The 10,523-nt window shown below is 40.0% G+C and overlaps 1 long non-coding RNA gene across 1 annotated transcript; it reads left to right on the top strand.

Annotated features, from left to right (window-relative positions):
* Positions 1-9,502: 9,502 nt before the first annotated feature.
* On the top strand, positions 9,503-10,011 carry LOC123471588. Its single transcript, XR_006646393.1, has 2 exons — positions 9,503-9,558; positions 9,750-10,011. It is a non-coding gene; the product is annotated as an uncharacterized LOC123471588 (long non-coding RNA).
* The last annotated feature ends 512 nt before the right edge of the window (positions 10,012-10,523 follow it).

Here is a 10,523-nt window from a genome sequence, read left to right as displayed (position 1 = left end):
TTATTTTAAAACACTACTGAGGCTGCAACGCTTTTGAAGAGGGAGGGGAAATACAGAGAGGGAAAAGAAGACAGGATAAAAAGTGATAGGCGAATAACAGAATATAGCAAAATTTCAAGAGACTAGAAAGAGAGAAATAGAAGAAAGAAATTTTTTCTCATCGATTGTCTTCAAATACGTAATTGACGTGTTCCATTCTTGTTAGACAAAGCTGTCCGGTTGGGATTGCAATTGGTAATGAGTGGTGGTTATGATGTGATGAATAATTTTCGGGACTTATATGTGGGATTTCTTCTTGCTATTGGACTCCATCTCGATAACGCAGAGGCTTTTGTCGATTGCGTTGTGGGCGTCTGGTTTCTTGAAGTAGTTCTGGGTTCTCAGTTGGCGTTTCTCCTTCTGGCTCGGATGGCAAACTCTCGGTTGCCTCAACTTCGGCGCGTGCGGAGTCATTTTCGTTATTTGCGTTATGTTGAACTGATTGTGTTTCGTTGTCTGATTCTTCTGTGTTAGAAATATTATCTTCCGATGAAGGACGATGAACGCTGACGACATCAGCTTGTTGTTGAGATACATTTACATCTTCAAGATGATCAGTTGTTTGCGTTGTGTCATTTTCGTAATCAGCACTTGCCAATATATCTTCATGATCTTGACTTTCCATGGTAATGTCATGGTCTTGAGTTTGCGTCGCAATTGACTTGCGAAATCGGTTTTCGAAATCGGAGGGGTTCTCAATTGGGGGACAAGGTTCCGTTTTCCACAACATTGTCTCGTATCGTGGTATTAAACGATTTACATCCATACGTTGACATATATAAGAACTGTTTGGTAATGGTTGAATACTAGCAACTTTTAAACGGGATAAACAATCTGCATTCTGATTAACACGTCCAGGCCTATATTCCAATTCATAATTCGTTGCGGCTAATAATATAGCCCATCTACCTAACCTACCATTATTATCTTTCTGATTTTTAAGCCATTGCAAAGGTCGATGGTCACTAATGATCTCGAAAGGTTTATCTAGTAAGTAATGTCGAAAGTATTTAATCGCATCAACTACAGCTAACGCTTCTTTTTCTGTGGTACTGTACTTCATTTCGGCTTTTGTTAACTGTCTACTAGAATAGGCTATTGGATGTTCTTGCCCATCTTGCATTTGCGATAATACTGCTCCAATTCCATACTCACACGCATCGGTAAAAAGAAAAAATTTTTCGTTAAAATTTGGATATGCAAGAACTGGGGGAGTTACTAGAGAATTGCGTAACTTCTCAAAGGCAACCTGTTCCTCAGTTCCCCACGCAAATGGTTTCCTACTTAGATCTTTATGCGTTAATCGGGTTAACGGCTTAGCAATTGAACCAAAATCTTTAATAAATCTTCTATAATATCCGGCAAGTCCAAGAAATGATCTGACTTCTTCAACAGAAGTTGGTGTTTTATAATTAACGATCTTATCAATTTTACTCGGATCGGGTTTAATACCGTCCGTTGAGATAACATGACCTAGATAATTTACTGAACGCTTAGCGAATTGACATTTATTAAGTTTTAGTTTTAAATTGGCTGCTTTTAAAAGGTTAAAAATTTCTCGAATGTCGTTTAAATGATTCTCAAATGTATCTGAAAAGATAATGACGTCATCCAGATAAACTAACGCTTTATTTCCTAAGACGTCTCTCAGTACATAATTCATTAGCCTTTGGAACGTGGCAGGTGCATTGCACAAACCAAACGCCATTCTCTCGAATTCACAAAGATTATTTTCCACAACAAAAGCTGTTTTCTCGATATCTGGATCATGAACTTGAATTTGCCAATAACCGGAAGCTAAATCAAGGGTTGTAAAGAATTTCTTTCCATATAATTTGGCTAAAGTTTCATCGATGCGTGGCATGGGAAAAGAGTCTTTCTTTGTAATGCTGTTTAATTTCCTATAATCAACGCAAAATCTTATTTCTCCATTCTTTTTCTCTACAAGCACCACGGGTGAAGCCCATGGAGATTGCGAGTATCTGATGACCTTTGCATCTAGCATCTCCTGCACTTTATCTTCCAATAATTTCCTTTGATTATTAGTAACTCTATATGGGAGTTGTCGAATGGGGCCTCTTCCTTCTGTATCAATTGTATGTTTAATGAGATTGGTATTCCCTAGTTCTGAATCTTTTGAAGTAAACAAGTCGTGAAAGTCATTTAATAATTGAGAGAGCGGTGCTTGAAATTCCGGGTCGACTTCCGAAATTACAATAGGCTCACGTGATTCTATGGGCTAAATTTAAAATAGAAGAGGGGCCTTGCCCATCTCTAGCTAAGTAAATACTCTTTGTTTTTCCATCAAGCTGAAAACCATGCTTCTGGATTGCATCCCATCCAAGAATACAGTCTTCAGAAACACCGTTTGTAACGATAAATTCTTGCTGTAAAATTGTCTCCCCGTATCCAACGGGCAGAGTCACTTTTCCCAGCGTATGTAACTTATTTTCTCCTACATCATATAAATCGAAGTCAAGCTGGCTGCAGATCGCCTGACCTCTAGGGGGTAACTTCTTAAATAAACGTTCATGTAAAATGCTTTTAGACGCGCCTGTATCGAATAATGCTTGGAACGGGACCTGGAAAATCTTTAACGGAATTCTTGGAGTCGATTCAATCGTAATTGTTGTTAATTTTGCGACTTGTCGGGATTTGCGAGGAGGCTCTTCATCAACTGACCCGAAGCTACAGTTGATTCCTACTGGTTTTCCTGATGTTGAGGAGAACCGGGAATGTTAGGTCTATTATTGTTTCTGAACTTAGGACAACTGTTAGATCTATGCCCGATGTCACGGCAAGAATAACAAATAGGCGGCTGAGCTTGTTCTAGTCCTTGACGTTGATAACGGCGACAATCTGCCTGAATATGACCTCGGTAACCGCAAAAATTGCAAACAACCGACGACTGTAAAGGTCGATTATTGAAATCATTTGGAGGTCTGGGGGCTGGCGGACTACTGTTTTTAGAACTATTTTGGGAGTTTACAAATTGTCTATTTCCATTATTGTTATTAAAGCGCTGCGGTGGTGCTCTCACGTTACCGTCTTGCTGATTAGCTAAAGTCGGTTGAAACGAGACCTGTTTCCTATACTCTGTGTTTGAAGGATATGAGACGTCTTTCCTATTGAGATGGAGTTTCTTTACGCTCTGCACGAGTTCACTAAGAACGTCCCTAATCTGCTCACTTTCAGTTTTCTTTTCCACAACAGGCTTGTCTTCATGGTGAACGTTAGCCACTGCCTTCATCATCATTTCTTTCTGATCTACTATCATTTGCTTAAGCTCTGTCAATTATGCGCTATTGGTGCCATGTGTGCCATCAATAGACCGAATAAACTCCTGCCTTTCACGATCTGTTTCTAACGCTTCTAGTCTACTAGCATACGTCCGTGTTGAAGTAACTAATTCGCCAAAGTCCTTAAAGTCCTTATACTTAACTTTCGTCTGTAGTTTGGAATCTAAGCCTTCAATAAATTTCTGCATTAAAATGATTGCAAAAGACTTCTCAGAGTGAGCTACAGGATATGCACGCTTGAAAATTTCCTGAAGTCGAAGGGCATAATCAACGATCTTTTCTCCTGGCTTAAGCTTAGCTTTGTTAAATTTCTTAAGATATAAATCAACATTTTCGTCGCCGTGAAAATGATCGAGCAAAGCTTCTTTGACCGAATCATAATCATGCGGAAGATCTTTCAAAATGGCCTGAATGGCGGAAAAAGCTCTGTCTGTTAACTTAGCACGAAGCATTTGGACAATTTTCTCTCCTGACCATCCTGATGTGTCTACTATAGCTTCGAAAGATTCTAGCCAAGAGTCGAAACGCGTAAGTGGACTTCCGGAAAACGAGGGAAGTAATTGCAAACGGTAAAAGGTATGCTGATTATTCTGGAGATCATCAAGATCTCTAGCCGTAGCTGCTCTACTAGGGGAAGGACATTGAGCCATGTTCTTAGGATTTGTTTCTTGTGCTCTTAAGCTCTCCTGTCTTGAATTGTGAGATTGTGTTGAAATGCTGCTCGTAGACGATCGAGATTCGCTGTAACGTCTGCGACGCTCCTGGGTGGCGTAATAAGTATGCGTGGGCGTCGGGTCGAACATCGACGACGGGAGAAGCGAATAGGGCGGTAGTCGGTGAATCGCACCTGTCGTGGACGTCGAACGGTCCTCTCCTCTTGACGGTGTGCTGGTTGTTGGGCCACGGGTTGTTGAGGTACGTCCTCCGCCGTATGGGATGGTAGGAACCGTTGCAATCGGACCTTGATTTGGGAGAGTGTTTGTTTGATCTCCTCCGCTAACTGCACATTGTTCGGGTTGACTGCTCCCGGGAAGTTGTCCAATTTCCTCAGCAACGAGTTGATTTCCGGAATTAGCGGTTCCAACGGAGTCAGCAGGCGTAGCTCCCGCAGGTAGAAGATTAGGTTGCGGATGTCTATCAGGAACGACTGTTGATGGGTCAGTAGCTGCACTTCCAAGAAGGAGGATAACTCTCTCACTTCGTTCGTTAGATGTAGGTAGCGTTCTTCTCGGTGTCTGATGGAAGTTCCAAAATTCTGAAACGAGGCTAAGATTGTCTCGTGTTTCTGTGGTGTCACGCCTTGCAGTTCCGTGATGCAGTGAATTTGACTCAGCAGAAATATCAGGAATTGTCTCGCATGTGATTGGAAGATCGATGTCAGCACGGACGCTTGGGCTTCCGATTGGGTTGTCTTCTTCACCTGTGCGTGTAGTTTCACCTGTAGGATCGACGTCAGATGTCTCAGCAGAATCGTTGGTTCTGTCCACACCGTCGTTGGATTTGTTTCGGGTAAATAGTGGTTCGATAGACGGATGTCTTGAATCAACCAAATTAGCTGTACCCAGGTCTTCGGATCGGTCGACTGAAAGTCCGCTTCTCTCTCCTTCAGGCTCTTGATCGCAAGGATTAGGTACGGAAGCTGGCTCGTTTTGGGCTGGAATATCTTCTGTTGATTGTTCTTGATTTTGTTGAATAGATGTCGTAGGCTCAGGTTCAGTTGATTTTCCATTCGGGGAGTTCCTCGTGAAAAACCCTAACACAGTTTTTGCTACTGAACTAGACTTAGCGAAACTTTTGGAGGAGACTTAGCTGGAGAAATACGCGCAGCAATTCTAGCAAAAATAGAGGGTGAACGCTCCTCTGAAACGGTTCCAGAGGCAAAACTACCTCTGGGTTTCCGTCTGGAAACAAGATCAAGACGAGCTACGGCTTCGTACGCACCGTTAGACCTAAGCTTACTTAACTGAGAACTAACTCTAGATGGTTGTGTACTTACAGCGGAAGAAGCGGGTTTACTAGCCGGTTCAGAAATTGGTTTGGGAGTGGTACAAGCTGGACATGTATCAGGTGCAATTTGGGGTTCAACATGCAACTTATCAAAATTAAGCGATCTAGCAACAGTTGGCTCACTGGGCCGGGGAACATTTATTTGGGGCACACTGGGTTGTATGGGAGTTCGTGGAATTCTAGACCCGCCAGTAATAACATCATCATTCATTGTGGTTGAGTTCAAAAAGCGCTGCCACCATTATGTAATACATCCCTTTGGGGGTTGAGTACTACAAAGAATTAAATGTTGTTTGGAATAGGAATTTAAGTGAACTCGGAGGCGAATTACCCACAATGATAGACGTGTATTTTACTTGACTAAGGCCATAAGAATTACACGGGACAGGACATACAATATGACAAGAAAGGGAATAACTAGCCAAACCATAATGACCAACAGAATAAGGAAATTATTGGAAGCTTACCGATGTAGCGCGAGCGTTACGGGAGTGCACGTTGGTAAAACGATAGGAAGCGGAGATATTAACACTCAGCAATTCGACTACTAAACGTTTCAGAACTGTGAGAAGACTCTAGCAAATTCAAGAATTTGCACCGACAGAGTTTCCGCGTCTAAACGTTGTGGAAGTTGCCGAACGACTCTGTTTGTCGGAAATGTGGGTTCATCACGAAACCTCGCATTTCGGGAGTGGTCACAGACACTGATGGCCTGTCGCAACTCGGCACGAGCAACCAATCAAGAGATGTTTTATTAATTGATTGATTATGACGTGTAAGCAACCAATCAACTGATTGTTTATTTATTGTGCGATATGCGCATCAGTTGCAGGTGTTCATCGAGGTCAGCTAAAAGCGTTGATGACTTCATCTCCGGATTGACAAACAACGTTTCAAGGAAGTAAACAGGAAATACGATACGAATTGTAAACGTTAACATAAGGAAAAAGGTGGATATCATAAGTGAAAAAGGGAGTAACATAAGATCATAAAATGTGGGCATGTTGAGTAAATATATGTGTAGGCCTTCGTTACACAAGTTTACCTCTTGTAAGATTTGCCAGACGTGTATTTATTTGACTTCTACAATAGCAATACAACCAAACCAAGAAGCATGACACTATTCTCACTATTGTTGCGAATAACATTGCTTTTATAGAGAATTGCAAGTGGCACAGTGGGTGTGGCTTAGATGGCGGTGGCGTTTGGTCACTTGGTCATGTGGGCGTTGCCTTGGTGTACACCTTGCGTACACTCAATGTCCGTGCAGATTTGCCATCTTCTGTAAAGCGTAAATAATGCAGTTGGCTCGTTACATTCCTTCCCCCCTGTGCGGCAGGATAAATTGGTCCTCCAATTTCACCTTTGTGTGCAGACTTCAGGTCTTAGGAAGGCAACTTGAATTGCGCCATATTATATATTTATAAGAAGCGTCTAAACTATTGTAGCATTGGTAACATTTTGCGCTGATTAAAATAATTGGGTGTTATTTTCCTTTAGATGATGTCTGGCTGTTGGTACACTTGTTTTTTCTTTTTAGCACTCGGAATTTTCGGAATAGATTTCGAATGCTAGTTTCGTCATCTATATAGTCCTGTGCATATTTTCCGTCCGTATTCATCTCGAGCTCCTCGACGTAAAAATATTTCTATAATATCTGTATGCCTGTACCTTACAGCTATTTGCAACGCAGTTTCCTTTGATGTGCGTGATCTCCTATTGATGAATTCCGCTGGACATACTTCCGCGAAGAATTTGTTGTTATATTTAGCAGCATAATGTAACACTGTTTCTTCATCCAGCGTTTGGTGCACAATAATTCGATCCATCCACAAATATTTAATACATTCCATATTATTGAGATAGCCACTAGTAATGCTCCCATGCTGTTTTGGATGTTGAATGTGTTACCGTGATGGGATAGAATACGGAGTAAATGGACATTATTATCCGTTGCTGCTCGGTGTGCTATTGTCATCCCCTCCTCGTAAATATTGCTATCAGCTCCGTATTGGAGGAACATATCTTTCTTTTATCACACTCCCGTGTAATAATGTTGTTCCATTGGGGAAAACAGTGACCAGAATTTGTTTTATGTTTTTCCCATTTTCTCTTGCTTCTAGTAGGTGGTTTCTGATCATTTCTCTTGATACTTCCAGCAAATTGTAGTTGAATTCTCCTTTGGGGCCGTTCACATACTACGTAGTGGGCTTAGTGGGGGAAGGGGGTCAGACAAATTACTTCAAAATACTACGGGGGGAGCCCGGGGATTTGATACGTAGTAGAAACAAATTTTCAAAAATTTTCCAATTAAAAAAAAAAAAAAATTTTCCTAAGCTGGCAACGCTGTCGTTGTTTATTTTTGGCGAAAGCTCCTCATGAGCGGTCGACTGTTATGGTATTTTGAAATTCGTTTGTGAGTGGATTGAAACTTAAGAATGTCTAAACAAAATCCTACGGGAAAACCGGACCTATATCAACAGTTTAAATTGTATTATTAATCCGTTAAAAAGTAGAATCTGGCAACCAGAAAAATACTTTGCATCGTTAATTTTCAATATTTCACTGTACCAAAAATGATACAAAGAATGCTTACTTTTTTAATACAGAAATAATTGAGTTTCGAAATATATATAGGCCTATATTTTTTAGGGGGGGGGGTCGAGCGAGCTACTACGTAATTTCAAGGTGGGGAGTCAGCAAGAACACTTCAATCTACTACAAGGGGGAGGGAAGGGGGTAAAAATCCGCCAAAATCCCACTACTTAGTATGTGAACGGCCCCTTTCATCAACATCGTTATGGCGACGATTCTTCTTCGTGTCATCTCCGTGTCCAAAGCTGGGAATGTTTTCATCGTACAGTTTTTACAGTAGACCGTTTGTGTTATTAAGGGAACTGGTAATGACCAAGTTTCCTGTTCTTCGTTGTTGATTACACTTACTGCCTTACAGTTGGCGGCCATTTCACTGTCTGACGACGATGGGTCTAAGTCACTTTCTATTTTACTGTAGTAGTAACCCACTTTACTCGATGATGTTTCTTCTTCTTCCGTTTCTGATGGTGATATAGAACTTTTCTCTTGCATAAATTCAAAATCGCTTTCACTATTGCTGTATCTTTTCTTTTGCATAAATTCACAATCTCTGTCACTATTGATGTATCTTGTTACGTCTTCTTCCATATTTATATTCCTTGATACCTGCATACTTTCACTTGCGTTCGCATTAATTTGTATCTCACCTTTAGCTTCATTACTCATTAGATTAGCTAAGAGTTCGTCTTCCCAGTCGTTTCCTGTTGGTAGCGTTTCACTTATTTCCAATTGCGGGGTATCTTCTTCAATCCAAGTCATCAAGATTTCATCACTCCAGTCTACATTTAATAGTTCTTCGTTTTTCTTGGTTTGATTCATTTTTTTTATGTATCTTTCCGTGGAAGGTTGGTAATACAACTAAAAATTTTTTCTTGCTTGTTTGTCTGTTATATAGTTGGAGTACCCACCCCTAACATACTCCAGGTTGCTTACGACTATCTACTAAAGAAATCTACTTTGAATGACAATGTTTTTTTTTATATGTCCTTTGTCTTTTAACTATCTTCTAGTCTGAGAAGCTTTTCTACAGTATATGTGAATGTTTTGTTTAATTGATCCCTCCTTTTTAAGAAAAATTTCTTACCTTATATGTAAATGCTAGATTTTAACGACTCCTTCTTATATAGAGTTTCAGTCTCGTACACGATTTCTCTCTTTTGCAGAGTGGTTTATGGAATTTTATTTCTTCCCCCCCACCTTTTTATTTTTTTTTTATTATTTTATTTTTTTTAAATTATTATTATTATTTTTTTATTATTATTATTATTATTTTTTTTTTTAAGATTGCGTCAAGGCGATCGAAGTAGTCTGGTGTAGCGTGTTCTTTGTTCTTCAGTTGTCGCTTGACTGTCTTTGCTGTTGTTTTTTGAATCCCCCATTTTCCGTCATCATGTATACGTTAGACTTCGTTTTTCAGCATCTTGCTGAAATTAGAATGGCTTTTTCACTTTTCCACCCGGTGATGTTTCCAAATCCGTGTTGTGAATATCGTCGCTTCACGACTGCCGATGTGCAGTTGTTCGAAGAGTTATTCAACACGGTTCGAAGTGGTGTTTCCTCTTCCCGTTGCTCCCGTATCTGTGGTACAGCCTGTTTGGTGCAACGACTTCTACTACAAGTAAGTCCGTGTTTTTGTTCATTTGTGTTATCCTTTTCTTGTCTTCGGAATTTCTTTATTGTTTTGTTATTTTTGTTATATTTTCATATTTATTTATTATTATTGTGTGTTTTTTTTTGTTTTTTTATATTGAATATCCTGGCTACGCCCGACTTCGCGATATTCTTCCATACGGTTCTTGTGGTGGGCAGAATCCGGGGATGATATTTATCATCCTTCGGTTTCGGTTTCTAACATATATCCGGAGCTGACGTATTCCGATATCCAGATACGACTTGAGCACCGTCAAGTCCGATTGGCTGTTTTGAATCATTTGAATGATTCTTCTGAGGAAGATTGATTTGCTTTCCGTCGGTGTGCTTTTTTTTTTTCACTATGGTTTTGTTTTTGTTCTTGTTTTTGTTTTTTTTGTTTTGTTTTAAGTACTGATTGGAAATAAAATCCTTTACTAGATCTATGTTTTTTTTGTTTTTTGTTGTTTTTTTTTTTAAGTACTGATTGGAAATAAAATCCTTTACTACATCTATGATTTTTGTTTTTTGTTGTTTTTTTTTTTTTTTCGTTATTTGTTAATTGTGCGTTTTAAATGGTCTTCTGGAGTACATCTGCATAGATCCTCCCACACCATTCCGTAGCCAACGACATAGCTGCATGTCGTGTGACTTCCCGTACATTCCTTGTTTTGCTCGTTTTCCCATTTTAATTCTTCGATAGGATACAATTTTCCTTTCTTTGGTGCACTCGGGGTGTTTATCGACGTAAGGTTTTCTTTTGGTGTTTCTGTTGCTGACGTCATTAAAGGCGCAAATTCCCTAATGAACGGTTTTTCATTTCCTCCTCCAGCGCTGTAGCAGGGTTCTGGTATCATGGATTCCATTTCTTGACCATCACTTTCGCTCACGTTACGTGATTGCTTGCGTCGTCTGAAGCTTTCCTTAATCCATGGGATAGGATAACAGGCAATA

The sequence above is a fragment of the Daphnia magna genome, linkage group LG4 (assembly GCF_020631705.1).
Source record: "Daphnia magna isolate NIES linkage group LG4, ASM2063170v1.1, whole genome shotgun sequence".
Taxonomy (NCBI): domain Eukaryota; kingdom Metazoa; phylum Arthropoda; class Branchiopoda; order Diplostraca; family Daphniidae; genus Daphnia; species Daphnia magna.
The sequence above is the reverse complement of the archived record's forward strand: the minus strand, read 5'-3'. Positions and strand labels throughout refer to the sequence as shown.